The following is a 27,743-nucleotide window of genomic DNA, read 5'->3' as shown; positions in this document are numbered from 1 at the left end:
CCAGGTCCACATCTCGCTGTGGCTGGGGCTATGATGTCACAGGTGATGAGGCTCCTGGCTGACACCTTTCAGTATACCCATCCGGAAGTGCCTGGCCTGACGCAGGACACATGGCCAAGAGGCGTGCTTCCTCCGGGAGCTCCTGATCTGAGGGACCCCAACCAAGCAGGCCAGCACCCAAGAAGCATTGTGGACACAGAGTTGGCCTCCCTGCACCCATTTCCTCCACTCCTAAAGGATTTGGGGCTGATTGCTTCTCCTTGAACCGCCCACCCATCCCTAAGGAGGGGGCGGGGTAGGAGCACCAGGCCCGTTGGCACACGTCTTGTCACGGATTCTCTCACTCTGAGCTGGCCATGTGGGAGACGGCAGCCCAGGGAGGCCATGGAACTTGCCAGGGTCACACAGCTGGGCAGTGGGGCTGCTGGGCTTTACCGCCGGCAGTGGCCCTGGGCCTCTCCTGCGGCCACACGGGCACAGCCTGAGGCTGGAGGAGGTTTCCCGGCAGCCTTGGTCCACACCGCCCTGTCACTGCCGCCCACAGCCCTTCGGCCGCCCTCTGCCTGTGGTTTTTGAAGCTTTAGCGCTCTGGCAGGGAAGAAAGGATCAGACAAAAGAAGGAACGTGGAGTCTCTCACTTCCCTGAGTCTGAAGTCCAGCCGAAGCTGTGTGGTCCACCTGTTGGGGTCAGGTGGGGGGGGGGTGGAGGCCACCCTCAGAGACGACCTGGAGGAGGAGAGAGGGAGCCAGGCCTCGGGCCGGAGTGGGCAGGGGAGGGGTGCTGACCCCCAGCAGGGGCAGTGGGGCTGGGCAGAGGGGCTCAGGCAGCCGGGTGGGAGGGAAGGCCTGTTTTATTTTGGAAATGGAACCACATGGCCAGTGCCCTTTTGACCAGGCCTGGCTGGCCAGCACTGCAGGGTGGCGTGAGGGTCTTTCTTAAAGGCGAAGACCCTGAGATAAGGCAGCCGTGGCACAATTCATCTGCTTTTTAATTAACTCGCCCTGCCGCCTTAAGTGACTCCCCGCTTACGCTCATTCTTTTGAAAATTCCAAAGTGCTATTTCTGACCTGTGCTTTACTATTGCCGTACGTCTCTATAGGCAGTGTTTTAGCTTAAGTGGCAGTTGCATATTAATTACAAAGTTAATTATGTGCTGTGTAATCACGCGGTAATTCATTAGTTTACTCTACTCTGAGAACCTCACGCTAATAGCGAGATCTGCAGGGTTTCAGGAACCCACCAGAAAGATCTGCCGGAAACCCAGAAATGGGGCTGGCAAGGACTGGAGACCCTACCCAGGTCCCTCGTGGGAAGCCCCTGGAGAGCCGGTCCCCGGGAGCAGGCTGCCTGCATACCCCAGTGTGTGACTGCTGGAAAACCCAGCGGCGTTGTGTTTCTCCCCCTTGGAAATGCAGGGACAGGCACAGAATTTGTTGAAAATGACTAACGGAACAGAGAGCCACTTGTAGGTGAAAACTGAACAGCTCAAAGTGGCCGGGGAGCTGACCAGTGGGCAGAGCCGGGAGGGGGCAGAGCCGGGAGGGGGCAGAGCTGGAGGGGGCAGAGCTGGAGAGGGCAGAGCCGGGAGGGGGAAGAGCTGGGAGGGGGCAGAGCCAGGAGGGGGCAGAGCTGGAGGGGGCAGCTCTCAGGCAGCTGCTTGGATACAGGGGTAGAGTCGCGTCTGGGAGTGGGACCAAGCTCTGCCCAGCTCCTTTTCGTCCCCTACTGGATCCTCACAAACATGCAGACATCTGAGCGTGAACACTGGTCACGTTTCTCTCTCTCTTGTCTGTCTGTCTCCTAACAGTCACCCATGGGGTCCTGCGGGCCGGGCCGTGAATCCTGATTCTCTTCCTCAAACAATCTCAAAACCTCGCTGAGGCCCCGGGTCCTGTCTGAATGGGAGGGCTGAGAGTTCCCTGCACCCCTGCCCAGGAACCCCATGACGGACAGGAAGGAGCCACAGCCACCCAGCCCCCGCCCACACCGCTTCTGCTCTCTAAGGCACCACCTCTTCCAAGGTGCAATGTTGTCAGCCACAAGGAATCAGCTCCATCCTCCCCTGGCATTTGAAAGTCACTGTGAGTCCACACGGGCCTGCTCCAGAGCCACCCACCCCAACCTCCCACCACCGGGGCCCCCCCGCCGCTGTCACTCCAACCCGCTCTGCAAACCCCCAGGCAGATCACGTTTCCAGCCCATTGCAGAAGGGGCTGCAAAACCTACGACCTGCCCTGGACATGGCGATCCGGGGGCTGAGACCCTCTGCTTTCCAAATATAAACCTGCCTGCTGTATTTCTGCTGACAGCTGAACGAACAACGACGTGGAGGTCCCTTCCCTCCTGGCTCCAGCCACCAAGAGCAGAGAAGGACCTGGAGCCCCAGCTGGCATGGAAGGAAGATAAATAAGAAAAAACAAAACATGTCCTTCTGCTACGGTGGAATGTTTAAAAAGGGGGTCAGAAGCACAAGGTCAGGGCAGACCGCGTTTCTACCGTTTCGGCAGGCTCGGGGCGGAGGCAGGATGCTGCCGACTCAACAGCTTCAGGGGAATCAGCCTTGCAGGGAACTCATTTTGGGGGGGGTGGGGGGGTGTCTTAACAGCCAAAGCCCTGTGGTTTCCTTTCCAGGGAACACACTGGTTTCCCTGGCAACAGAGAAGGCCAGCCTCCAAACTTCTGCCAGGAGACCAAGCCTTGGCCTGGGATGCTCCTGGGCAGCACCCGTGGCCAAGGTTTCACTGTCCTGCCCGCCGGGGTAGTGAGCTGGGTGGGAGAGGTGCAGAAATATCGGCTCTGCAAAAATACGGGCGCTGGTCCCGGCTCTCCCCGCCTCGCTGCACTTGTGCAGGCAGCTACTCATCCCCAGATTCATTGCTGTCCAGGGCCTTTATGGCTGAGCAGGTAAAAATGCCAAGCAGCAGCTTGGAAACAAGCCCGCACCTGACAGCACCCGAGGATCCCGAGGAGGCTGTGGAGGCTCCAGGGTGGGAGGCGGAGAACGGGGAGGGCGTGCGCGGTGTGCGGCTTTTGTGCAGCCGGCACCAGGCACCCGGGTCACAGGCATCAGGCTGCAGCCACGCTCGCTTGCAGGGCTCCAATGGCCTGGCTTTAATGCCCGTCTTCCCGGAGAGAAATATTGAGCCGTCTGGCCTGGGAAGACGCGGTGTGTGCATCAGGTGCATCGAGTGGGGGAGGGAGGCGCGGGCGAGAGTGGGTCTGAGAGCGTACAGGAGGCCGAGCGGGGCCTCGCACGCATTAGCAGAGCACTTACGGGGCCGCGGCCAGGAGCTGTGCTAAGTGTTACATGCACATTATCTCATTTAACCTGCTCTCAAGCCGCCCGGAGAGGCAGGCGCCATTATCCTGCACTGGAGTGGGTAGAGGGGTTAAGTGACCTGCCCAAGGCCACCCAGTAAGAGCACGGCAGAGCCATGAGTTGCACCCGCCAGTCTCCGAGGGCTGCTCTCACACTCACGGGGCTGTACGCACTGCTGCAGGGAGGGTATAGGAGGAGAATCGGGGCATGGAGAGGCGCTCAGCGAGCCAGCCCTTTCTCCTCGCCTCAGTTGGTGTGGGAGACAGAGGTTCTGGAATTCTCTCTTAGCAGTCTGCACACTGTCCTCCCCGGGAAGACGGACCCCAGAGCAGAGCCACCTGGAAGCTGCGAACCTTTGGCCGGGTCCCCACGCCCCACTGCTGACTCCTCCTGAGAGCACGGCTTGGTCCCTTTGTAACCTTTCTCTCCTTTAAACAACCGCAGGGGCTGGGGAGTAACACCCCATTGCAGAATCGGAACAGGAGGCTCAGAGAATGCCAACTTCACACTGCTAGCAGGGGCCAGGGCTGGGATTCTAGCCCTGGCGTGACCCCAAAAACCCAAGCACACCTCTCCACCCACGACGACGAGGATGGCAGCCAAGTCCTCCTGAGCTCTGGTTCTGCGCTGGAGTTGGCCCCATTTCACAGATGGGAAAACTGAAGCACAGAGCTTCGGCAGCAGCATGGTCAAGGGCACACAGCTAGTGAGCCTCAGGGCCAAGACTTGAATCCAGCCAGGAAGACTCCAGCACTCACACTTAGAATCCATGTGCTATGTTGCTCCCGCAGCCACTGGGATACCCTGCCTCCTAGCCTCCTGGATCCTGGGTGGTCCTGGGACCCTGTCCGGGTAGCAGCTAAAGGCCTGAGGTTTTCCCTTCCTGGAGCTCAGTTCCCTGGGGACGGCTGCCTCTGCTCCGGGGACCATCGGGCAGGACCTGGCCCTGCGACTCTGTGTGTGTGTGTGTGTGTGTGTGTGTGTGTGTGAGAGAGAGAGAGAGAGAGAGAGAGAGCCTGAGCCCTGTGCTGCTCCACAGTGTGCACACAGCTGATTTATAACCCTCAGAGAGAGCAGAATTGCAAATCTCGCTCACAAATCTTCCTTATCGAGATACTTGCGACAGGCAGACACGTCGTGAATTCCCGAGAACAGGCAGGCCGCCCCCAGCCTCGGCTCGCTCATGCTCTCCCTGCTCCTCGGGGACAGAGAAGGGCCCTGGGTCATCTCCGCCAGCTCCTCCGGCTGCCGGCTCACCCTGGGAGTGGGGGCCCTAGGTGGACCCAGCACCGCCCATCAAGAACACAGGCACGGAGCCCAGAAGAGAGAGCATCCAGTGAACAGGCCCCACGCCCACACCCTGCGCCAGTGCTCCCGGTGACCAGCCTGGAAGCCCCAGAGGACCCCCGGAGGCAAAGCTCACACAGGTGGTGCGACTCGGGGCATGGAATTAGACATAAGCAACTGGATACCAGAACCATTCTGCCATATCCTGTTGAACCCCAGGGGTCCTAAAATCCACCTCGGGGGTTCCCACGGAGGGATGTGGGCAGGCTGGGGCTACCTTACTGGAATGTCATCCCATCCCACTTTTTACAGTACAGACGTGAACCACAGCTCCTGCTGACCCCAGCCCAGGGCTGCCTCCTGGTGAGTCCTGCACACGCCGTTTCCGCCAAACCCAGGCCCCGGAGCCAAGGTGGTTGCCCAGCACAAGAGGGGTGTGTGTTTAGACCCTGCCAGAGGCCGGGTCTGCCCCTGCCCGGGGGAGAGGGTGGCCAGCAGGAGACGGCCACACAGGGCAGCCTCGGGGCAGGGGCAGGTCCGACCCCAGTCTGCCCTAACCTGCCACGGGACCCAGGCCACTCTGCTGCCTTCTCCGATCTTTCTCTTTTCAATCTGGAAAACAGGCTGGGCTTGTCCCCTGGGTTGTTAAATCACACCATGGAAAGAGGCTTTGACCTCCAGGAGAGACACACACATGCACGTGTGCTGCATGCCACACATACACACACACATGCACACGCAGAGGGCTGGTAGCGCTGGGTTACAGGAATCCCCAGCTCAGCCCAAGCAGCACCAGGAACCAGCCCTGACTCCGTCGTAGGAGGCGTCTCTCTGGCCTGGCACCAGGGTGACTTCCAGCTCTTCCTCCGGCTCAGACGCCCTCAGCCCCAAACCTATAATCTGGGCAGGGAAAATGGTAGCCTTGCCCAGCAGCCGCCCTCGCGGGGCGGGTGGAGAACAAGGCAGTGGCCATGGTGGTGGCTGGGAGGCGGGCCCAGGACACAAAGTTGGGGGTGGGGGTGGGATAAATGCCCTGGGGACTGCGGGCTGTGGGCAGAGCAGAGGGGGAGGGGGGCACAAGGCCCTGGGGCTGGCCTGAAGCGGCCTCTCTGCAGGACAAGGTCGGGACCCTGAGGCAGGCTGGCCAGGGCTCTGGGTGGCCGGCGGTTTGGGATCTGAAGCTACAAGCATGCTCATTCCTGGGCCCTGCCCCAGCCTCTCTGGAGAGCCTGAGGACCTTGCATTCTCGAACGAGCTGCTAAGAAGCCGGTGATAGCTGGCAGGCAGGTGGTGAGAGCGAATACCAGGATTGCTTCTCCTTGCCCGTGCTGCCTTCCCTTGGCACCCAGCTCCCCTTAGCAGGAGGGCCAGGCTGCAGGGCCAGCCACTCCCAAGTCCCACCAAGCTGTCTCCTTGGCCCCTCTGTGGGCACAGTCCCTGGTTCGTGGCCATTTACGGAGGCTCAGAGAGAATGCAGCCTGCATCACCCCTGGGTGCCCTTCCCAGGCCCCTCTCCATGGAGAAGGCCACTAAGGAGCCCAGGAGCTAACACCCTGGTGCTGTCTGCCACAGACCCTAGGGGAACCGGGCTCTGCGTCGGGGCCTCGTGGGGCCTCGGCCCACCTCCCTGGGGATGGTGAGGACTTGTCATTTCTTGCCCTCAGCTTCCCAAGTATGGGATGAGGCTGGGTTAGGGGATGCACAGGCACTGGAGGAGGCAATGGTCAGGGCAGAAGCAGGGGGTGGTAGAGGGGTCGGGACATGCGCAGGTGTGCTGGCCCAGGACGCGCTGCGTTTGAGCTGGGGCTTGATCTGGGGCCAAGGCTGAAACTGGAGTCAGGTTCTGCGCTGGGCTTCTCTGACGGGCCCTGCTAGAAAGGGAAGTCTCTCTGGACAGCTCGGCCCTCCGGGGCTGGGAGCCAGCTGCAGCCCCCATCCTGTCTGGATCACATGGAGGGTCCAGCTGAGGCTGCCTGCTGGAGGGAGCAGCACTGTTTGCTTGGGGCCACGCCAGAAAGCCAGCTCAGGCTCTCCCCATCGGGGAGCAAGGAGGTGGAAGTGGGTCTGTCCAGCCTCCCTCAGACCAGCTGAGCAGGTGGTGGTAGGGTCTGGCTTACCTAGGGGTGCTGTCCTCAGACTCATGCCTTGGGGTGATGCCAGAGAAGACAAGTGGCCCCCAAGGGCCTACGTGTGCAGCAGGGCACCTAGCTCTGGCCCAGGTCAAGGTCATAAGGACGGCCCAGCTCAGGCCTGAGAGCTGAGGCCATTTGCATGCTGCCTCTGTCCCCTGGCTGTGCGGGCCAAGACCCCTGCTGTCATGTTCCCAGCCACCATCACACCCATTCTCCTGGGCCCTGGGAGACACAGCCACTTTGAGGAGTGTTTTGCTGTGTGACCTTGGTCACGAAAATGAACCCAGGCTGGCACCCTCAGGCACTGCCCCAGCCCACCTGCCAGGGGAGGCCCACAGATCCCCAGGGATAAACAGTGCTAGGGGGCGGGCCGCTGCCCCTGTCCTGGTTCCCATTGTCTTCACTGTGCTAGCTCACTCCATCTGTCTCCTTGACCTCTGGGACATGGTGAGGCCAGAGCCTGCCTCCACCCTCAGAATGCCCCCAGGAAGGGGACAGACGGACAGGCAGCAGGACAGGTGGATTGGGGGGGGGGGGCAAGTCAGTGGAGGACGGTGCCTGCCTGCTAGGTCCCTGTCTGGCTGTCTCAACCCCAGGATGGTGACCGGAAGCCGAGGTCCCAGAGAGAGGGCAGGTGTCACGCGTGGCAATTGTCCTTGCGGCCTGCCCGCCCGGCCCGCCTGCTCACCCGCTGCCCGGTCCCCACTTGCCTCGGCCTCGCCAGCCTCTTCCCTGCCCCCTCGCGGGCCTGAGATGGCTGTCGCCATGGCAACCCTGCTCATTCAATCCGGGGATAATGAAGCCAATGTGTTTTTCATTTCCATGAGCTGGAGTGCAGAGCAGAGCGGAGAGAGGGGGAAGAGGCAGACTGGAGAGAGACGGTGAGAGGGGCCTGGCCGGCAGAGGTACAGACACCGGCGGGAGGGGCTGAGACCTGGGGCCACCAAGCGCGCAGCCCACCATCGCAGGCATGGGAGCCTGCCCGCCAGCACTCAGACGAGACACAGCCTGGTGCCGCCCACAGCAAGCGGCAGTGTGGACAGCAGGCTGAACAGGGCGCATTTCTGGCTGTGTGACCCAGGGCTGGAGACTGCACCTCTGGGGGTCTCACTTCAGTAGAACCCAGTCTTCCCCTAAGCACGTAGTGGCTCCTATCTGAGTGTCTGGCCTTCTGCACCCCCAGGGGTCCATGCAGGTCGCAGACAGAGTCCCTGTCCTCCAGGAACGCACAGGTTTGTGGGAGACGGAGTTTGTACTCACATTCCCCAGCTGCAGATTGAGGCCGGGACCCCTTACCTGTGGCCCCCAGGAACAGTAACTCTTTGAGTCCCCATTGGAGGGTGTGAGCCCGTCACAGTAATTCTTTCACTTGTGGAGGATTTAACCTCAGAGTTGCAGCTGGAGGCTTGCGCACAAGTAGGTGTTTCGGGGTCCGCCTGCCTTCTTCCTCCTCTGGGGTCCCTGGCCTGCAGGGCCCCTGATGTCTCTCTCCTGGGTCTGGGTTGAGATCTGCCCATTCCTCTGCAGGTGACACTGAGGTCTGAGCGGGGCTGGGCTGGGAGGAGGGCAGGGCTCAGCAGGGCAGGGCTGTCTGGGAGATCAGGGCCCACAGTCCCTGCCATCACAGGCCTCCCCCAACCCCTCCCCAAGGGCAGGAAGCCCTGGCCTGTCTCCCCCCACCCCCAATAATTCAATCACCTTGGAGGCCAGGGCGCCTCTCTCCTGGCTGGGCTGACAGATAGAAGGGGAGAGAGAGGAAGTGTGGGGGGAGGGGCAGCCGGTGTGGAAAAGTAAGAGCAGGGCTTGAGAAATGGAGAAATAAACCTTCCAGCAGGGAGACAGCCTCAACCCATCCCCCATAAAGCTGTCTCAGGGCCACCAAGGACGTCGGCGGGCGGAGGGGCCGGAGACGGCTCCTCCTGGGACCCCCGCAGCTCCCCTCCTACCCAGCTGGGCTCCAGCTCCTGCCTGGGGAGGGGACTGGAAGGAAGGGGGGCGCAGTGGGTTTGCAGATCCAAAGGAGCAGGAGCAAGGGAGGGGCAGCCACCTGGGAGAACAAGGCTTCTGACCAACATGTGCACACAGTGGGCACCTAGGCTCTACTTAGGGACCGACGGAGTGAAGGAATGCCCGGCTGTGCCGCAGGCGGTCAGCAAGCAGGGCTCATACATAGCAGGCTGTCCAGCAGCTCGAATAGAGCCCATTTGCCCATTTCACAGATGGCAAGATCAGCCAGTCAGCGCCAGAGTCACACGGCAAATGAGAGCCACTGGGGCCCAGGCCGAGGCCCCTTCACCATTTCACCATGAGCTATGCTTCAGGGTCACAGCGTCTGCCCCGATGTCCCCGGTGACCCCTCCATCCCCTGAGCCCGGGCCAGGGGCCAGCAGACTAAGACGGGTACTCTGTGGTCCTTCAACGAGCCCCTGTGTGGCCATAAAGGGCCATGTTTTCTAGGGAGACTGAATGGCCCTGAAACCTGCTCCTAAAGCAATAAAGAGAAGGAAAGAAAATCACAAAGTGACCAGAGGGAAATACCCGACATGTGGGCCAGCATGACTTTTGAGGGCGAGGGTTATGGGCAGCCTTATTTTTCTTCTTGCACTTTTCTACGATTTCCAGACTGTGCAACAAGCAGGCATCACTTTGCAACAAGGAAAAAAAAAAAAAAAAAGACACCGCTGAAGTCTCCAATCCCCAAGTCACCTCCCCCTCAGTGCCACCTACGCTCGATTGCCTGTTCATAGGACACAGTCACAGAAACCCATGCTGGGTCGGGCACACGAGGGCCTCCCGCCATGGCCTGCAGCCCCGGGAGGAAGCTCCAGGGCAGGAAGGAGGGGTCCGGGGCTGCCCTCGCTTTGCTGTGTGCCTTCCAGCAGGTACCACGCCTCTCTGTGCACAGGTGTTCTCCCCCTGCCTTGCTCTCCTCACAGAGCAGGTACAGGGACAGATGGGCCTGATGTTGGACTCCATGAATTGGGGGCACGGGGCTTCTGCCTGGGGCCAAGGGGGCAGCTGAGGTCTTCCCGAGACGGGGCAGGCCGGTGCAGGGCGGAGGAGCCTGGCCCGGGCAGCTCCAGGAGCCAGGGGCCAGCTTCCACCCCCTGTTTACAGTGGAAATACAGACTTGAAAAGGTTTCACTTTTCCACTGTTTTTGTGGCGGTGCTGTGGGGAGCGAGGCCAGCTTTCCAAGGCCACACGGCGTCCAGCCCTGTGCTGGCCTCCAACAGGAAACATCATGTTTTCAATTTGCAGGTCCCTGCCAGGCACTGCGAGCAGGCCTGTGCCCCATCGGCCCTGCTGTGCGGCTGGGAAGCCATGGCAGAGACCCCCAGGGCTACAGTGGTGGTGGTGGTGGGGGACTTGCTCCCAACAGTTCTGGCCACGGGTGCCTGGCAGAATTTGAACAGTTGTGCTAGTGACTGAAGCACCAAAGGTCTCAGGAACTCCAAGCCCTGTCCTGTCTGCCCCATCTTCCAGTCCTACCCTCTTACTGGACACGTGGGGAAACTGAGGCCAACGGAGGGCACAGGCTTCCTGGAATCACCAGGTTATCAGCAAACAATGACCTCAACCCAACGGCAGATTCCCAGCTGGGTCCTCGGCAATCTGAGACTGTCCAGCCTCCGCTGCACAGCACCACAGGCCGGGCCATGCATCCTGCTGATACCTCTGCCCGTCACAGTACACAGATGGGGAGACCCGGGCCCACAGGGGTCACACGGCTGATAGCCTTGGAGCCCTCTCCACCCGTGCCCAACACTGCTCTTGGCTCCACTGCTTGTGTCTGGAGCGGCCCTTGCCCAGGCTGTCCCGAAGCCTTGCCACCAAGCAGGTCTGGCCAGCCCTTCCCATTCCCAGGTGCTTCTGGGAGGTTCCTGGTAACCTGAGTGATGTTGGGTTCCCTCCGCCAGTGCGCACTAAATGCCTAGGGCTAGGCTGACAGGCAGGAGGCTGTGCCTTGGCACAAAGCAGGCTCTTGGGCTGTGCAGCCCACTGCTGTGGGCCTGAGAGTTCCCAGCTGCCTAATCAGGGAGGAGGACTGGACTGGACTTCTGGGAAGGCCTGGAGCTTGAGGATCCATGCTCCCCTTCTCTCTGGACGGCCAGCTCCGTGACTCGGGGCCGTTCTCCTGCTCCCTGAGGCGCCCACTCAGCAGAGTGCCAGAACACAGTAGGTGCTAAATACGAGTCCACAGAATGACTGAGGGGTGGAGGCTGGGCGGGGGGCTCTGCCTGGGAATTCTCCCCACTAGTCACGCATGGACGACACGTGGAGGGGGACAGGAGGCACATCCCCGCCCTGCAGGCTCCCGGGGCCGCCCCTCCCATGTCGCCGCTGCTCCCGCGGCCCAGCCCCGCGCACACACTGCCGTCCCTGTGTCCGGCTTCTCACTTTCTGGGACTCCCTGCCTCGCTAGAGCCCTAGACAAAGGGCACATTCTCAGGGAACAGAATCCCTCGCTTGTTGGTGTTTTTCATGGACTGACCCCTCTTGGCCTCTTCCCGGCCAGTGCAGCCCTGCTCCCAGACAGGAGCCTCGTTCCAGGCCAGGTGACGGCCAAGCTCCCACCAGCTCTCAGGAGGCCTGTGGGCTGCAGCGGGGAGGTTGCCTGCAGCCGAGAGCAGAGAGAGAGAGCACCCGGGCGGCCAGCGAGGTGGGTGCTCCTGACTCCCGCTACAGGCGGCGTTCCAGCTGGCCGGCCCCCCCAGGGAGCCAGGCTGTGCCCCAGGAGTGGAGAGAACCTGAGTCCAGCCTGCAAAGGCATGTGTGTACATGTGCGTGTGTGCACTTGCATGTGCAGACGTGTGGAGGACAAACCCACACATTGGTACACCCAGAGAGAAGAGACAACAGAAAGCGAGATCCAGGAGGGGAGAGACAACTCACACGGGGACTCAGAGACAGGCCAGCGCTCAGAGGACATCAGAAACCAGCTGCAAGACACAGGAGACCACGGGTGGGAAGGACGCCCCCTGGGGTTGTGTGGCTCACACCTGCCCGGGCAGGACAGATCGCAGAAGAGAGGCAGGGACTGAGACAGAGAAAGCAGGCAGGTCAAAGAGCCTGGCGAGTGAAGGGGCCACTGTGAGGCCACAGGCAGACGGAAGGAGGCAGACAGATGGAGCGGCTGGGGGCAGGAGGGGGCAGATGGCGCACTGTGGACGTGGCGGCTCCACAACCTGGCAGACATCACAGGAGCCGAAGATGCACTGGCACCAGCGGTCTCCCTGCCCGTCTGGATGCTACGACGCCAGTGTCCAGCGACAAGAGAGAAGTCCCTGGTCTCCTGCACGGACCCCCTTGTTCTGCACCTGCCCGGCTCAGGGAGGTACCCTAGGTGATGCACATGGATCTTCTCCCTCCTGTCCATCTCCAAACCCCATCTCAGCGCACGCTCAGAGAGGCCTGGGGCAGGAGGGCAGAGATGCACATTGGGGCTGCTGCACCCCGCTCTGCGATGAGCCTGCTCTCTGTAGACACGCCCCCTTCCCATCTCCGGAGCCCACGTCCCCCCATCCAGAGGATGATTGCATCCTCAGATCCACCAGCCTCTGACCCCCCCCGAGTCCCGAGTCTCCAGAAGTTCACACTCGGCCAGTGTCTTCTGTGTGCTCCAGCTCCTCACCGCACCCCGTTGCTGATGCTTTGATCTCGCCTATGCTGTGCCCCAGCTGGGCCCGGGGCTGAGAGGCCATGATCCCATGGGGACATCTCAACCACAAGGGGATCCCCGTGCCCGCATCCCTTCCCTGCCAGCACCCCCCGGAGCGGAGCTGCTCTCTCAGTTGCCCGAGGCCTTTGCATGCTCAGTTTGGATGAAAACTTGGGAAAACAGGATGCCTGTGTCCTTTCACCACCAGAGCCTCCGCTAGCTGCCCGGGGCCTGGTCCTGTGTCCTCCTCCTACTTGCTCCTCGGCAGCCAGCAGCTAACTGGAGCCTCTGTCTTCACTCACACTGTGCTCTCCGACCCTCCATGGCCTCCCCTGCCACTCCCAGAGGGAGTGGCAGGGCCCAGGCAGCCCCGAAGCAGACCCCACCTGGCTGAGGGGATGCTAGGACAGGCTCCGAGCCACAGCCTGACGGGTACAAAGCTGTGCCGGCCGCTGCAACCATCCCAGGTGGACGTGAGCGGTGCGCCCACTCCAGGGAGCAGGCTTTTAGGGAGGTTGGGGGCCTAAAGACTATGGATCAAGTCCATCGGGGACAAAGTCTGCTGTGTGCCCCCAGACCCCTCCTCTGCCCTGGCTGGCTGGCTGCCGGGGGCTCTGTCCCTGCAAAGCTTGGAGCAGGGGCTCCGTGCTACGGATCTGGATGAAGGCCCAGGCTGGACAGGAAGACGGAGCTGCCTTGACACCTGGTCCTTACTCTCCAGCGGCCGCGTGACTGTGGATGTTTAACTTCACATCTCTGTTTCTCAGTTTCAGAACATACAGTGATGCACACATAACTACCGCTAAGACTCCCCCGACACACACACACACACACACAGACCACAAGTATAGCATGGTGATTGACAGCAAGGACTGGCAGGGGGCCTTGGGCAAGCCGCTTGCTGATCAAGGCGTATTCTTAAAATCCTCCCTCATTACTCCGCAGGGCGCCCCTCCCATCTCCCCGCCCCCACAGGCTGTGCTGGACCTCTGGGCCTGGGAGGTTTCCGGCACCTGGGACACCAGGCTGCCCTCTGACCCTCTGGCTCTGTTCCGCGTTCCCAGCTGCTGCATGGCTGCCAGCCTCCCTCCCGGAGCGCCCCAGCCCACGGCCCTTCTCGGATGGGACCCAGCTGGCCCTGCAGAGCCCAGACCACAGGGAGCTCAGCCCCAGCCCAACGTGGAGGCAGCCTTGGGACTTGGTTCTGCTCACTCTGGGTGCAGAGCTGGCAGATTGGGGAAAAGGCCACTGTTCCGAGTTTAGGCGCTGAATCCCCCAGCTGACTCACCACTCCTCCTGGGGCCCCAGAGTCATTACCATTTAAACACCTGAATTATCAAACTGCCGGGCCTCAGGCTGGCAGGGGACGGGCACCGGGCATTCTTCTTCCCAAAGAGCTGGGAAGGCACTGGAAGGGCTTGTGTAAACATCAACAATGGGAGAATTCAAAGAACTTTTTTTTTTTTGGCGATTTTGTGACTTCCTCCTTCTTGGCGTCTGAAAGGCCGCCGCCGTGGGCCCCGATCCCCCGCCCCGTGCCAGTGGTGGGGGTGGCACAGGACGACGGGGCAAGAGGCACAACAGTGTGGCCGTCCACTCCGGGGACACACGACCCTACCCTGGCTCTGCCACCTGCCAGGGAGCTGTGGGATGGGGACAGGCCGTCATCACTGTCAGCCTGAACTACAACCATCTCACAGCCTGTGCTTAGCTCTCCTTGGCCCCAGGCCCCATCTCCTTGTCGCTGCTACTCCTGACCTGGTTCCCAGGCACTCTGCAGACACCTGAGTGCCTGCTCTGTGCCTGGCCTTCGATCAGCATCTATGCACCTGCTGTATTACTTCTCAAGTGACTGCCTTGTGCTGGCCATGCACTCAGCCCGCCGTGGTCTACCATGCCCCAGGCCTGAACCCACGGCTGTGCAGCACCACACACCGCCCTCACCGTCCACCACACGAGAAAGGGCCAGGGGTTTATTCTGGTACCAGCACCCACTCCTGCCCTTAGAAATGCTCTGAGTGTCCATCCACTCTAACCGGCCTCCTCCAGGGAGTCTTCCGTAAGTGCTTACTCCCCAGGGACTCCTTTTGAGCTCAACACGCCCCAGCCCTGTGGCACAACAAGCAATACATCGGTTCTGCACACAGCCTGTACGGTGAGCTCTATGAGGGCTGGCACAGGGGTCCTCCGCTCCCCACCAAGAGCCGAGCACAGATCCTCACAAACAGTAGGCGCCCACTAAATACTGTAGTTGGAGAGTACAGGCAGGAAGGGCTGGCTCGTGCAAAGGCCTGGAGGCGGGCCCTGTGCCAGGTACCAGGAGGGCCCAGGGAGGAGACAGAGCCACCCATCCCAGCCCCACATCCGAGGCTGGCCATGCAAGCAGGAAGGCAGTGGGCAGACAGCACTGCCCATCTTCTGAGTGCCAGCACAGCCCAGACCCTGAGCCCCCGGCCCCAACATCATCGCAGGTGGGCGCTGAAGGCCTGAGCGGTGAATTCCTCCTCTGTCACTCACCAGCCAGGTCTCATTAGGACAGGGCCAGCGTTTCCCCCTCTGCTTATTACCTCCCGGCACTGGCCAGTGCAAAGAGGGAGGGAGGGAGGGAGTGTGAGGGCCTTTTCGTTCCTGGGGCTCTGTGCCCTGTGGGTGGGTTCTTCTAGAAACCTTCCATGGGGGTGGCCCTGGCTGGTGGGGGGACCTGGAGCCCGAGAGGGGGGGCTGTTTTAGACAGGCCCAGTGTTCAGCAGCAGGCAGGCCCTGGGCCTCCATCCTGAGAGGGCTCCATCCTTCCCGGGCCTGCAGGGTTGAAGGCATAAGTCTGGCAAGGCTGCCTGTCCCAGATGGACCCAAGAAAATGCACAGTGAGCAGCACGTGTGATCCAGAGGACAGGCTGTGAGCCGAGAGTGCTCCTAGTACTCCCTGCCACCGCCCTGCGTGACCAGCAGGACAAGGCCACCTGGGACCTCAGTTTCCCCATCTGTAAGAAAGAGCTCGTAGGGTCACCTTTGGTTCTGGCACTGCAAGCTTCCATGGGCTGGACCAGCCAGGCCCCTCACAGGAGCCGACAACCTCGCTCCACGCCAGCCCCCGCCTGGCCTCCCTCGGCCAGCTCCAGGTGAGTGGTCTTGGCTCCTCTAGCAGCCAAGGTCAGAGCTGAGCGCACTCTACCGATGTCTGCCGATTCCCAGGCCTCCTGGAAAGGCCAAGGGAAGAGCCACTAAGTGGCCCATCACACCCAGGAAACAGCTCCCATCTGCAGCTCTGGGGCTGGCCAGAGGCCAGCAGACCGAATGCTCTGTGGCCAGCAGGGAGTGTCCATCTGATTATCATGGGGCTTTAGGCATAAGCAGAGTCCTCTCCAGCCATCTCAACCCCTGGTTTATTAGTGCAAGCCCTGAGCCACGGAGAGGGGACAGCATCACCCAAGTCCACCTAGTGGGGCCATAAGCCGGCAAGGGTCCTGCCTCTAGGCTAGCTTCTCTTTGCAGGCACCAGCGTGTCACAGACAGGCCCGATCACCAGTGTTTCTGGGGGTACCTGGTAAAGCCTCAGAGACCTGGACCCCAGCCAGCTGACGAGGGGCCTGAGGATATGCATTTGAGCAGGGCCCAGGTGCTGTGTCTAGGCTGTAAAGTGTCATCCTGGAAGTTCCCGGCTGCATTCTCGAGAGAGGACCTGGGGCTGGTATCTCTCAGCAGGGACACGTCCAGGTACCAGAGCTAACGGGTGCCAGCCTCAAGCAGGTGCTCCTGGCTGAAGGGCAGGAGGTAGCCCCTTGAGGGCGTCATCCTACCATGAACCCAGAAGACGGGCACTGTGTGGCTGCCACTGTATGTCACCCTTCCTGATGGGCACGCTGTTTCCCGCCTTACAGAGGAGAAACAGGAGACAAAGGCAGAAGGGCATGCCAAGACTCACCCAGATGACAGGTGACAGAGCAGGGATCCGAACTCAGAACCATCTGTCTCTAAAGCCCACGCATGAACCGCACGCTAACCTGTGCCCTTGTCTGCAGTGGATTCACAGGAGCAAAACGGTGGGGGTGAGATTTGCAGCAATGGCCGTGTCCAAGCAGCAGTGGGAGGAGCCGCTGGCAGGTGCGAGAGGGCCTTTATCAGCCCTCCCCGGGCCTGGCCAAACGGGCAAGAGGACACAGCACAGTCACCATGTGTCTGCCACACACAGAGGAAAATGTTCCCGATTATTTACGGGGTCTAGTTCATCAACATCCCCCCGGCTAGAACCTTGGCTCCCCTGGAGCTGCCAGGTCAGAGACGGCCAGGAGCTGCACCTGCAAGGTTGGGACATAGATAGTGGGTGCAGAGTGGGTCCCCAGGTGGTGAGAAGAGTGAGGCTGGGGTGGCTTCAATGGGACATCTGGGTGGGATGGGAGCCCAGAGAGTTCAGAGGGGCCCCTCAGGGAGAGCTGTCTCAGGCTAGACCATCCCGCTGGCCAGAGGGTGGCCAGCAGGAGTTGGCACCATGGGAACATTCCACAGAGGTTAGGGAGCAAAGATGTTCCCACGGGCTCCCCAGGAGGCCCCCAAAGATGCCTCGGGGAAGTGGTGGCGGGTCCCAAACAGCTGTGAGGCAAGATGTGCTGTCTCCCAAAGCGGAACTGAGGACGGCTGGGAAGCCGAGGGCCGGGGAGGCAGATGTGAAGGGGGCACTTCCAAACTCCTGCGTGGAGACGGACCACTCCCGGCCCTCGGCTAACCAGTCCACTCTCCGGGGGCTCTGCTGCCCCGGCAGCATGGCAGAGGGGCACAGCTCCTCCCTCTCCCGCACTGGCCACAGCCAGAACCGACGGAACCTGCTAAGTGGACCTGGCACCCTGAGAGCAAAGGCTGAGCCAAGTCACACACAGCACTGTTTCTCACACAGCCTCAGAATCCTTCTTAACACAGCCCACAAAGCAGAGGAAGAAGTGGAAGACGAGGTGAAACCTTGTTGCCGCCAATGGAGGATGCAGAAGGCACACAGGGTGGGTGTCCACGGATTCCTGCACCCTTCAGCGCTGGAGTGTGGCACATGTGTGCCTGGGATGTGGCTCCAAGCCTGCCCTGAGTCTGCCCTGAGCCTGCAAAGAGCTGACTGTCCAGTGGGGCCTGGCAGACGCTGGCTGGGAGGAGCAGAAACAGCAAAGGCCAGGGGTGTGGAGGGCTGAAGGAGAGGAGGGTGCGTCTCCTGGGGCTGGGGGCTTCTAGCTCTGCAGTCCCCAGAGGTCAGGAGGAGGTGGGTTCCTTGGAGGGAGCTCCTCCCTGGGGCATGGCCCCCGCCCCCCCGCCCCCATGTGGTTGGGGGACACGTGGAGGGAGGCAAGCCCAGCACCAGAACTGTCCCTGACTCCCTGCCACGCTGCCTGGGTAGAGGCAAACAGGAGAGGCGTCCCAGTGCAGCTAGTGGGGTGGGCCGAGAAAAACAGGCTGGGGGGCTGGGGCTGGCCTGAGACACCCACCTGCTGACAGGGGCGGAGCCAGGCCCCAGCGATTCCTTCTGGCTGCTCTTGGAGCAGTTGATGTGGACATGTCCCTGCCTGCCCTGGGAGGCACAGGTTCACGGGGACACCCCTGCAATCCAGACTGTGGGGCAGGGGGCATGGGGCGTCCTCCTCTCCTGGGAAGGGCAGGGGGCTCACGCCTGCAGAGCCCCTCGAGGCCTTGTGTGCTGGGTCAGGAAGCTGGGAGGGCCAGGGGCAGGATTAGCCCGCAGGGAGCACTGCCCGTGACAGCGGCCTTGGTGTGTTCGGGGGCTAGTGGGGGGCAGCCCGAGCACACCGGCACTCGGCCCTTCCTCCCTTCACAGCGAGGTTCAGAACGCAGCCTGAGTGCCAGTCGTGCTCCCACCAGCCTCGCTCTCCCTCCACGGCCCAGGGCGGTGTGCCTCAGTGCTGCAGCAGTGTGGGCCACGTGTGAACCCACGCGTGATTTCAGGCTTGCCATGAGACACGGGATGCAAGATGTGTGCTCTGTGTGTATCATCATTCCGATGCATAAGCCATAAAAAACAGAAGATGTGCCAGGGGCTCTGATGTGCACATTAAAGGCTGGGAGGCTCTTGGAGGTGAGGGGTGGCCAGTTTACGAGAGGGCTTTGGGGGTACTTCCCGAGCCCCCTAGGTGAGGCTGGAGGAGATGCAGTGGGGTGCAGGGGGTATAGGGAAATACAGGCCAGCATCTGACCCTGCAGGGGAGGCGTCAGGAGGGTCAAGCCATATGGCAGCAGGGGTGGGGCACTCCAGGCAGGGGGGCCGCCAAGCCAAGGTGTGATGAGGACGGGGGAGGGCCGGTGCTGGCAGCAGGCTGGCGTGTGATGTGGCTGCGCCAGATGGTGGCTGCTCTGAGTGCCAGGCTGGGTCAGCTGGGCACACAGCAGGCCCTTCCAGGAAGACGTGCTGACCAGGGACTGGGGCCGAGGGAGGGAGTATCCCCTGGGGTGGGGGTGGGGCCTCCAGGTGAGGGGTGGGGTCACAGGCCCACCTCCCAGGCCACTGAGACCTTCCAGGCCTGCAGTTCTGTGGGAGCACTCTCCCGCCTCCGGGGAGGACAATTCACTTATTCATGAGCGCACCCGGGCTCCCGCCGGGCAGCGCTCCTGCACACCTCACTGCTAATTACAACAGGGGCTTCATTAACGCTGCAGAGAAGCGCCAGGCTTCCAGCCGCCCGTGAGAGGCAGTGCGGGCGCCCTCGCCCTCCTCTTCCTTTCTCTCTGGGGGCCAGAAGCCCACCAGGGACAGGCCAGCTGCAGGGACAGGCAGGGCAGGTGAGAGGACCCCTGGCCTGTCACTTGAGCGTACACGGAGGGCTGCTTCCAAACATCTGTGACTGTGGGGCGCTGCCTGGGACACCTGCAAAGGTTGGGTGGGAGGGAGCAGTGAGTGGGCTGGAGCTGGGAAACCAAGGCAAAAGACGCAGAGCAGGCTGCGAGCCGGGGCAGGGGGAGGGTCCTGGTGCAGCTGAGCCCCCGTGATGACATAGCATCTGTCATGCTAATGGTGAGCCCGGCAAGGCGGGTGGAGGTAAGGGTGTCCAGGGCCCAGGGAGAGGAGGAGGCTGCACGGGGCTGTCGGGCAGAGAGAGGGGGGAGATATTGCCCCCCACCCTCCCCCACCCCCCACCCTGCCAAGGTCCAGGCATGGACTCTCAGTACCAGTCAGGACCGAGTTGGCCTTGGCTGAGCAGGGACTCTCCAAGCAGAACTGCCCCCCCCCCGGGGGGGGGGCACTGGCTGGGTCCACCCAGATCTTACAGGTCAGTGACAGAGCTTGTGAATCTGCGGTGGGAAGCCTCGCCCTTCCAACCACTGGGGAGGGTGGGCAGAGCCGTCACCCTACCCCTCGGCCAGGAAGTGGGATGGTGGGGCTCACCCGGTCAGTCTGAAGAGCAGCAAGGGTCTTGACAGTGCGCCACGCATCATGGGGGGTATTGACACCCACATAGGGGGGCTCCCCACCCCTTAGATGCCTGTGTGCATCTTCATAGAGCCTCCCCCATGTGCATGTCATTCATGGGCACACACAGCCTACTGCTGCCCTTCCCTTCCCTCCCTGAGCTCAGAGTCTCAGCCTCAGGCCAGGCTGCAGGGCCTCTCTGCCACACAGCAGGGCCCAGAGCCACAGCCTCTCCTAAGGGGAAGCTGGGCTGCATCGGGCGGCTCTGGCTCCCACTCTGGGCTCCCCTGAGCAGGGGAGGGGGCCATGGGGAGAGGAGGCTTAGCGAACATGCTCCCCATCTGCCGCCCCCTGCTGCAGACCCTGGCCCAGATCCTAGGGAGGGTGTGGGAGCTGCTGAGGCCGCCAGACACGACCAGCAGATCAGGCCTAAGCCTGGGCCCCGACTCCGGACCCAGGATCTCAGCTCCCTTCTGGCCCCACTCAGCCTGTGGACCGTCCCACCCTGGCCTAAGAAGTGTGGATCCTTCTCTAAACCTGCTCCATGCACTGGGGCCAGACTGGGAGCAGGGGTCTCTGGGAAGGGGGTCCTGGGTGACAGCCCCTTCCTGCCCCATCCTGCCTGGCCTCCCCAGGAGGGCCACATGACTCTGGGGTACCTCATTCCCCACCCCCTGCCACCTGCTGCCTGAGTGCCCTGTGCAACCCCACCCCAGCTTGCACACTCTTCAGCTACAGGGACCTCACCACCTGCCCAGGAGGCAGCTTGTAAAGGAAACTCTCCAGGAGCTTAGACTTTTGGGAAGGTGACCGTACAGAGGCCGGGGGGACAACGTGGCCACTGAGCGGCCAGAGTCCATGGGGCGAGACTGCTGTCATCATCAGTTTGGAAAGCGACAGACCTGGCCCACCACCCCATCTGCTGCCCCACGTTAAAACAGAGCTGGAGGAACCATGTCGTGTGGCCAGGACCCCCTCCTTCCCTGAGGGTCACTCACCAGGACCCCAGATGACCGCTACCTCTCTCAACTGATAAAATAACAATGGGATGTGGAGCGAACGAGGAAAGTCCTGGAATATTCCTTTGGGGTCTAACACCTGCCCTTCACCCATTGTGCAGATGGCAACGCTGAGTGCAGAGGCAGGCAGCAAAGAAACAGAGCGAGCGAATGGCCAGAGAGGAGGGCTCAGGCTGAGGCTGTGGGCGCTGACAGCCAGGCTGCCAGGCCCAGTGAGGAAGGGAGGGGGCTGCATGTCCACCTGCCAGCCCCACCCCTGCTGCCCCGGAACGCTCGGGTATTGATTCTGCCTGCCCCGGGAATGAGTCTTTCCTCCTCTGTTCGCACCAAGGTTTTCCAAGCTCCTCACTTTTTGTGAAGAACAAACTTGAAGCTGCTCCTATGATTAATCACTAGCTGCTCAGTGCTCCGCCACTGGCAATTTCAGCAAAGGGAATGAATTACCTTGAAAAACATCCGGAAGGAGAACCCACCGTGAAGGAGAACGGCAAAGGTTATGCGACAATTAGCAGAGGGATCCCCGGCCTCAGCCCATGGCCGCGGGCGCTGCGGGGAGAGCAGGCCGGCCGGGAGGGCTGGGCCTTGGCTGCGTGCGAGGCAGGTGGGGGCGCAGCTTCTCCAGCAGCTGGTGAGCGCCCACCCTGCAGCCTCAGCCGGGGTCTCCACGGCTTTGAGCGCTGCTGGGTTCCCACAGGCTTTGGTTCAAATCCCCACTGCACCACTTAGCGTGCTAAGAGATTTTGAAGCACGCTGGGCCTCTGGAGACCCAGGCATTAAACCAACCTCCTCATGGGACTCGTGTGGGCAGAAATATGTATTTAAGGAGCACAGCGCCTGCACACAGCAGCTGCTCAAAGCCGCAGCACTTCAAAGCCCTCGTGGCGGCTGAGTATCCTCACCCTGGCCCTGTCGAAGATGCTGGGAGAATCAGCCTCACTGACAGGCAAAGAACTGACTCCTGCCAGGTATGGGACTGGCCCAAGGTCACGCGGGTGATAAGCAGGCATCAGGATTTCCTGCAGCAGGAAGGAAGCTCCGGCCCAGCTCCCTGGTCCCAGGGCCCCACTGCAGCTCATCCAGCCCCGCCACGGGGTCCCTGGGAGCTGCATGAGGGCAGCACATGAGGCTTGCACACCACAGCAGAGATCCGGGCTCTCCCCGCTGGCACCTTGGGACGAAGGGCCCTGGCCCACGCAAGCATTTCTGTGGTCTCTGAATCGAGGCATGGGCCAAACGGAGATTCGACAGGTCACCCTCTGTCCCAAGGCCAAGTATGCTCAACTTGGAATGCCACCTGCTGGTACCACAAGCAGGGCCAGACGACCAGCGTGTACCCATCCTGGCACGAGCGGGTTCTCAGGGAGAAGGCGATGGGAAGCCCTGAGGTGTTAGGGAGAAGAACTCTACATGTCCGCACGGTTCCCTCAACACGAGGCCCTGCCAACTCATCCCCATTGCACAGATCAGTAAACTAAGGCACAGAGCAATGGCACAAGGTCACGGAGGACAAGTGTCAGAGCCAGGGTCTGAACCTAGACGGTGTGACCCCGGAGCCCAGGGTGTGTCCTCTCATGTGCTCACAGGACAGAAGTGTTGGGTGGCAGCAGCACTCACATCAGTGACTGCACCCTTCTGCCCACCCAGGCCACCTCCTGCACCTGCACAAAGCTGCCAAGGCCAGGCCTGCCCCACTCCTCTGCTCTATCCCCAGCCTTGGCCCTGGTAGCCTCTCTAAAGAAAGGCCTGGCGGAAGGGGTCCCTTGATGCTGAGCAGGGGGAAGGCCCTGTCCAAGGCACAGTGAGTTCCCAGCAAAGATGGCCTGCATCCAATCCCACTCATGACAGCCAAGGTCAAGTCAAAGACACAGCGAAGGCCAGAACCCCATTGCCACATCAGGACACAGCCGCTCCGCTCCCAAGCGTCCAGGCCAGCCCAGCTGCACACCTACCTCAGTGATCCACCAGTCACCAGTGTCCCACGTGCCGGTCAGCAGCTCGTGGCCCGGCCACCTCACTCCAGCTCCATTCTCCTGCAATGACAAGGAGGTGGTCAGGGGGTCAGCCTCCTGCAGGGACCCCGACCCTGGCCACGCTGCCAGAGCCCAATGCTTGCGAGAAAGCAGCCAGCCAGAAAAGCTTCACCTGCCATCTGACAGGTGGGGAATCTGAAGGCGTGACCGCTGTGTGGCCACGGGTGAGCTCCCGGCTCTTGGGGTTTCAGCCTCTACAAGTGTCCAAATGGGATCAGTCTCTAGGTCAAGGTTGTGGGCAGGACTCCAGGAGACAGGGGCTCTTGGCCTTCACTCCTTCATTCAACATCTAGTGAGCACCTCGGACTGTGACATGAATGGTCCCTGCCCTGGCAGGAGCTCAACAAGCAGAGAACCAAAAATAGACAATGAAAAGTGGCAGCTCCCACAGGCTCAAGGTGGCCCCTTTGGGGAAGTGTAGTTAAAGGATGAGCCCGAGAGAATTGGGCCAGCATGCAGGGAACAGCATTCTGGGCAGAGGGAACAATATATGTGAAGACCGTGAATCAAGGAAAAAGGCCTGCCCCCTAGCCCCCCACCCCGGGGAGGACTTCTGTATGGGGGGTGTGGCGGGTATAGTGGGCAAGGGAGGAGATAGTGTGAGCAGGGCAAGAGGCAGGACCCGTCCCGGAGAGGGTGGACTTGGACAGAAGCCACAGGGGCATGTGGGCAGCTGAAGGCCACGACTCTGGTTCAAGGTTGGGAGAGCCCTGTGGCTGCTGAGGGGGAGTGGTCTGGAAGGGACAGAAGTGGACAAAGAGGCCAAAAAGGAGGCTGCTTCAGGATCTAGACTAGAGATGGTGGTGGTACTCAGGACACAAGCAGGAGGCATGAGTGGCAGGCCCTGCTGGTGCACTGGCCACCTAGGGGTAGGATTCTCCCTGTTGGGTGGGGTCTGGCTCCAGGGATCATCAAGAGGCTTCCCAGCATCACCCAGGGATGGGAGCCAGGGTGCTGGCTGCTGGACTTCTTGGGAACCAAGAATTTAAATCCTGGGTGTGGAGGCACCTTGCTGTGCACCATCACTGTGCCTCTGTCCACGCCCCCTCCTCTAAGAAACAGAAACCATGGGGGCTGGCATTGTGGTGCAGAGGGTTAAGCCGCACCTGTGACGCCAACATCCCTTATCTGAGCATCAGTTCGAGTCCTGGCTGCTCCGCTTCCAAAACAGGTCCCTGCTAACGTGCCTGGGAAGGCAGCGGAAGACGGCCCAAGTATTTGAGCCCCTGTCACCCACGTGGGAGTCCCGGATGAAGAAGCTCTTCGATTCAGCCTGGCCTAGCACTGGCCATCAAGGCCATTCCGGGACTGAACCCAGAGGGAGGCGCGTGGCTAACAGCGGCAGAAGCAGTGTCTGTACCGCATGAAGCATGGGCTTCCACACACACCGGGGACTGGGCAGAGGCCTGAGACCTGGCCACACTGCACTGGGCAGCTGGCAGGGGCTTTCTGGAAACAAGGGGTGCCCATGGCTTCAGCAGGAGGCACTGAGGCCTAGTGTAGGAGGGATGGGCTAGGAATAACCAAATCACATCTTGAATCCTGGGTTTGCCCTCTTCTTAAAGGGTGTGCCTTGGACATGTTTCTGAAGCTGCTCTCTGCCTCAGTTTCCCTAACTGCGGGGCGGGACTGAGGAATGAGGAGGAACCACCCTCAGAGGCTTGCGCGTGCTATAGACGCCCTGCAGGGGCCACCACTGGACCCCAAGCCCTGAGCTCCCGCAGTCACCACCCAGCAGAAAGGGAACGGCTCCCCCACCTTGTGACCCTGTGACTCTGCTGCTCCCAAACTCTGCTCACCTTGGACACACAGCCCTGGAGTTCGCGGAGCCCAATTCCCCCATTTCACGGAGGACAAGCTGAGGCTCAGGGAGGGGTCATGCAGCCAGGCAGTGGCTGGGGCGGAACAGAATCGGCCCCATGCCTCCCACTCCTCACAGCCCAGGCCTGGCCCAGAGGCACGCCGGCCAGCAGAGCCACTCACAAAGAGAAAATAATTATTTTGGCAGCTGAGACGGAAGCCAGAACCGGAAAGTTCTCACTTGCTGGGCGAGTGTCGTCCAGGGTCCCAGAAATGCCGGCTGGCGATGCTGCCTCGCGGGGTGTCGGCTCACGGTGCCCACCGTGAGTCTCACAGGCCCTGGCCACCCCGGCCCCTGGTGCAAAGGGACCCCCTGAGACCAGAAAGGGGAAGGGACTTGTCCAAGGTCACACAGCAAGATGAGGGAGCTCTGGGACTGCATTTGAGACCCTGCTTTGCCAGGCACTGCCAGCCTGCCATGCAGCACCCACCTGGGAAAGACAGTGGGATGCAGGAGGTAAGGTAGCATCCCAGGGGACACACCAGCCCTGAGAGGTTGTCTAACTACCTAAGGTCATGCACCTGGGGAGAACACCCCTGGGCTGTGTGCGTGCACAGTCCGTGTCTACCACACTCTGCCCAGCCTGGGAGCTGCTCAGAGCAGATGGCAGTGCTGGGCACCAGCACACCGGGGAAGGAGGGCTCAGGAACCAGAAACCGGGGCAGGACTCTGCACGCAGAGTCGACGTCCTGCATCCCACCCTGCGCCTTTGGCCAGGGCTCGCAGCCTGTGTGGGCCGGGCCACCCGGCGAGACCAGGGAGAGAAGGCTGGAGACGCAGCGTGGCTCCCCGCCCGACCAGACCACAGGGTAAACAACGTGGGTGCGGGAGTTCCCGTTCTCTTCCTGAAACACACCAGGGATGAGGACGGGGTACAGCCTGGGCCTCGGGGCCAGCGGTGGGTGTGGGCAGCAGAGGTCTGCCCAACGTCCCCCTCCCGGGACAGGCAGCCCAGTGCTCAGAGAGCTGTCAAGCTGGTACCCTCAGCTCAGCACTCTGGCTTCTGGGGTGTATGTGGGGGGCCCGGAGGGCAGGGAAGCTTCTGACTGCGTGGCAGAAGCGGCCCTGAGACAGCTGCAGGCTGACACTCATTGGGTGCCGTCGAGGGCACAGCGGTGGCCCGGGTGCTCCAGGGGAAGAGAGCTTGCTATGTGTGGAGTGACCAGCTGGAGTGACCAGACTGAGTCTTGGACAAGGCAGAGGTCAGTGCCCCCAGTCACACTCCCCTCCCCTTCCCAGCTTCCCCAGGGATCCCTTGTGCAGGGGGCACCCAGCCAAGCTGGCCTAGCGGAGAGACACAGAAGTGGGTCAGGATTCGAGGAGGGCAGAGCATGCCGTGAAGGCCCTGGGCTGGGGCACCGCGTCTGCAGCTAAGGGACGGGTGGTTCTCTACAGCTGTGGAGGTCGGGGGGTCCACATTCTGGCTGGAGCCCTGGCCCTGGCTTCCGTGGTGAGGTCAGAGGCAAAGAGGGCTTGGCTGGTGTGACCCTGGGCAAGGCACTTGACCTCTCTGAGCTCCCTGCTCCTCTCTCTGCAGGGACTGATTGTCCCCCTGGGGCAGGCGCCAGGCTCCTGGCTCACCTGGTAGAGGCAGATGCTGGAGGGGGCATGGACCTATCCATAGACCTCCGGGAAGGGGAGGGACAGCCCCGGGTGCTCTGTGGCAGGAGCCATGCCAGTGGAACCCTGGAACCTAGAGTTCTGAGCTCTCGTGCCCTGGTCTCAGCATCTCATCTCGCGCCTTGTCTCACCCACACATGTCCTGGGGCCCCTGGTGGCCACGAGGGCTCCAGCAGACTCAGGTGTCACACACAGGTGCCGCAGAGTGGCAGGTGGGTGGCTCTCTGGGGAGGAGGGTAATGGCTCAAGGGCACAGTTGCCAAGTGGGGGGGGTCCAGAACCAGTCACGTGGGCATCCACCCACGCCAGCTCCAAGCTGCGGCTGCCCTGGCTGAACTGATCTGAACTACCTCCGTCGCCACAGTGACCCTCAGTGCCTGAGGCAAACCAGGTGGCTGCTCCTATCCCATTTCACAGACGGAACAAGTAGCTGCTGCTCTGGTGGCCAGGGTCCAGAGTCCAGGGTCCTCTGGCCCTGCAGAGACTGTGGAGTGGTAGGGGGTCCCCCACCCCTGAGACCCGCGTGGGCCTGCATCCCCTTACGTGACCCTGTGGACAGGCCCCGTCCTCCCCTGGCGGCCAGTGCTGGCTCCAGTAGCAAGGCAAATATTTACCCCTGATGGTTATCCAAGCCTCATCCCCAAAGGCGGCTTCCCCGCCTCCCGCATTCCTGGAATACATGTTCCCTGACCTCACCGAGCTGGGGGCCCCATGCAGACCAGGGGAAGCGCCAGACCCAGGCTGCAGGGCCCAGGCGGAGGCCAAGGCCCACCAGCTAGAGGACATAGTGGCCTCGGAGTGCTCCTCTGGCCACACACCCACTAGGGGAGGCTCCAGACTGTTCTTGTAGAGCAGGAGGTTGGCCAGAAAAGCACTGCCTGCCCTTGACCCCTGGAGAGGAGACCGACTGCCCTGCCACCTGGCCCTGGGTGGGGGTGGATCTGGGGGCTATGCCCATGTACCCCCCAAATCTGTGGGTCAGGGCGCCTGTCACCAGGGCCGAGGGCCTTACACTCACTGCTAATCTCTCTTTCTCCCTCTCTCTCATACACACACACACACACTCGGCCCGCCACCAACACGGCAGATCCTCCCTCTGCCAGTCCCAGCAGCTCCCACCGCCTCCCTCTATCCTCGCACTTCCTGCCATCGGAGAGCTGTGAGGTCCCCCTTTCAGACCAGAGAGCACACAGCCGGAAGTGGCAGACATGAGCTAGAGCACCCAACCACGCTCAGCAGCTGATGCCTCACCGCGTAAGCCAGGGCCAGGGCTCCAGCCAGAATGTGGACCCCCACCCCCGCAGCTGTAGAGAACACTGGCCCCTTAGCTGTAGGCCTGGTGCCCAGCCCGGCCAGCACAGCACCCTGTCCCCCCCAGCCCCTGCTGTGCTCCACCCCTGGGAACTCTCAGCCCATCT

The 27,743-nt window shown here is 61.6% G+C and overlaps 1 protein-coding gene across 4 annotated transcripts in view; it reads right to left on the bottom strand.

The window, feature by feature from the left end:
• The window catches only part of ZMIZ1 (zinc finger MIZ-type containing 1), a 213,501-nt gene that overhangs the window by 109,908 nt on the left and 75,850 nt on the right, over window positions 1-27,743 (bottom strand). For all 4 annotated transcript variants that reach the window (XM_062215320.1, XM_062215317.1, XM_062215319.1 and 1 more), the window contains one exon: window positions 22,764-22,844. The gene's annotated coding sequence lies outside the window, so the exon portion shown is untranslated. The remainder of the gene's footprint in view (window positions 1-22,763; window positions 22,845-27,743) is intronic.

This window comes from Lepus europaeus, chromosome 17 (assembly GCF_033115175.1).
Source record: "Lepus europaeus isolate LE1 chromosome 17, mLepTim1.pri, whole genome shotgun sequence".
Taxonomy (NCBI): domain Eukaryota; kingdom Metazoa; phylum Chordata; class Mammalia; order Lagomorpha; family Leporidae; genus Lepus; species Lepus europaeus.
This window is presented reverse-complemented; position numbering and strand designations above follow the sequence as displayed.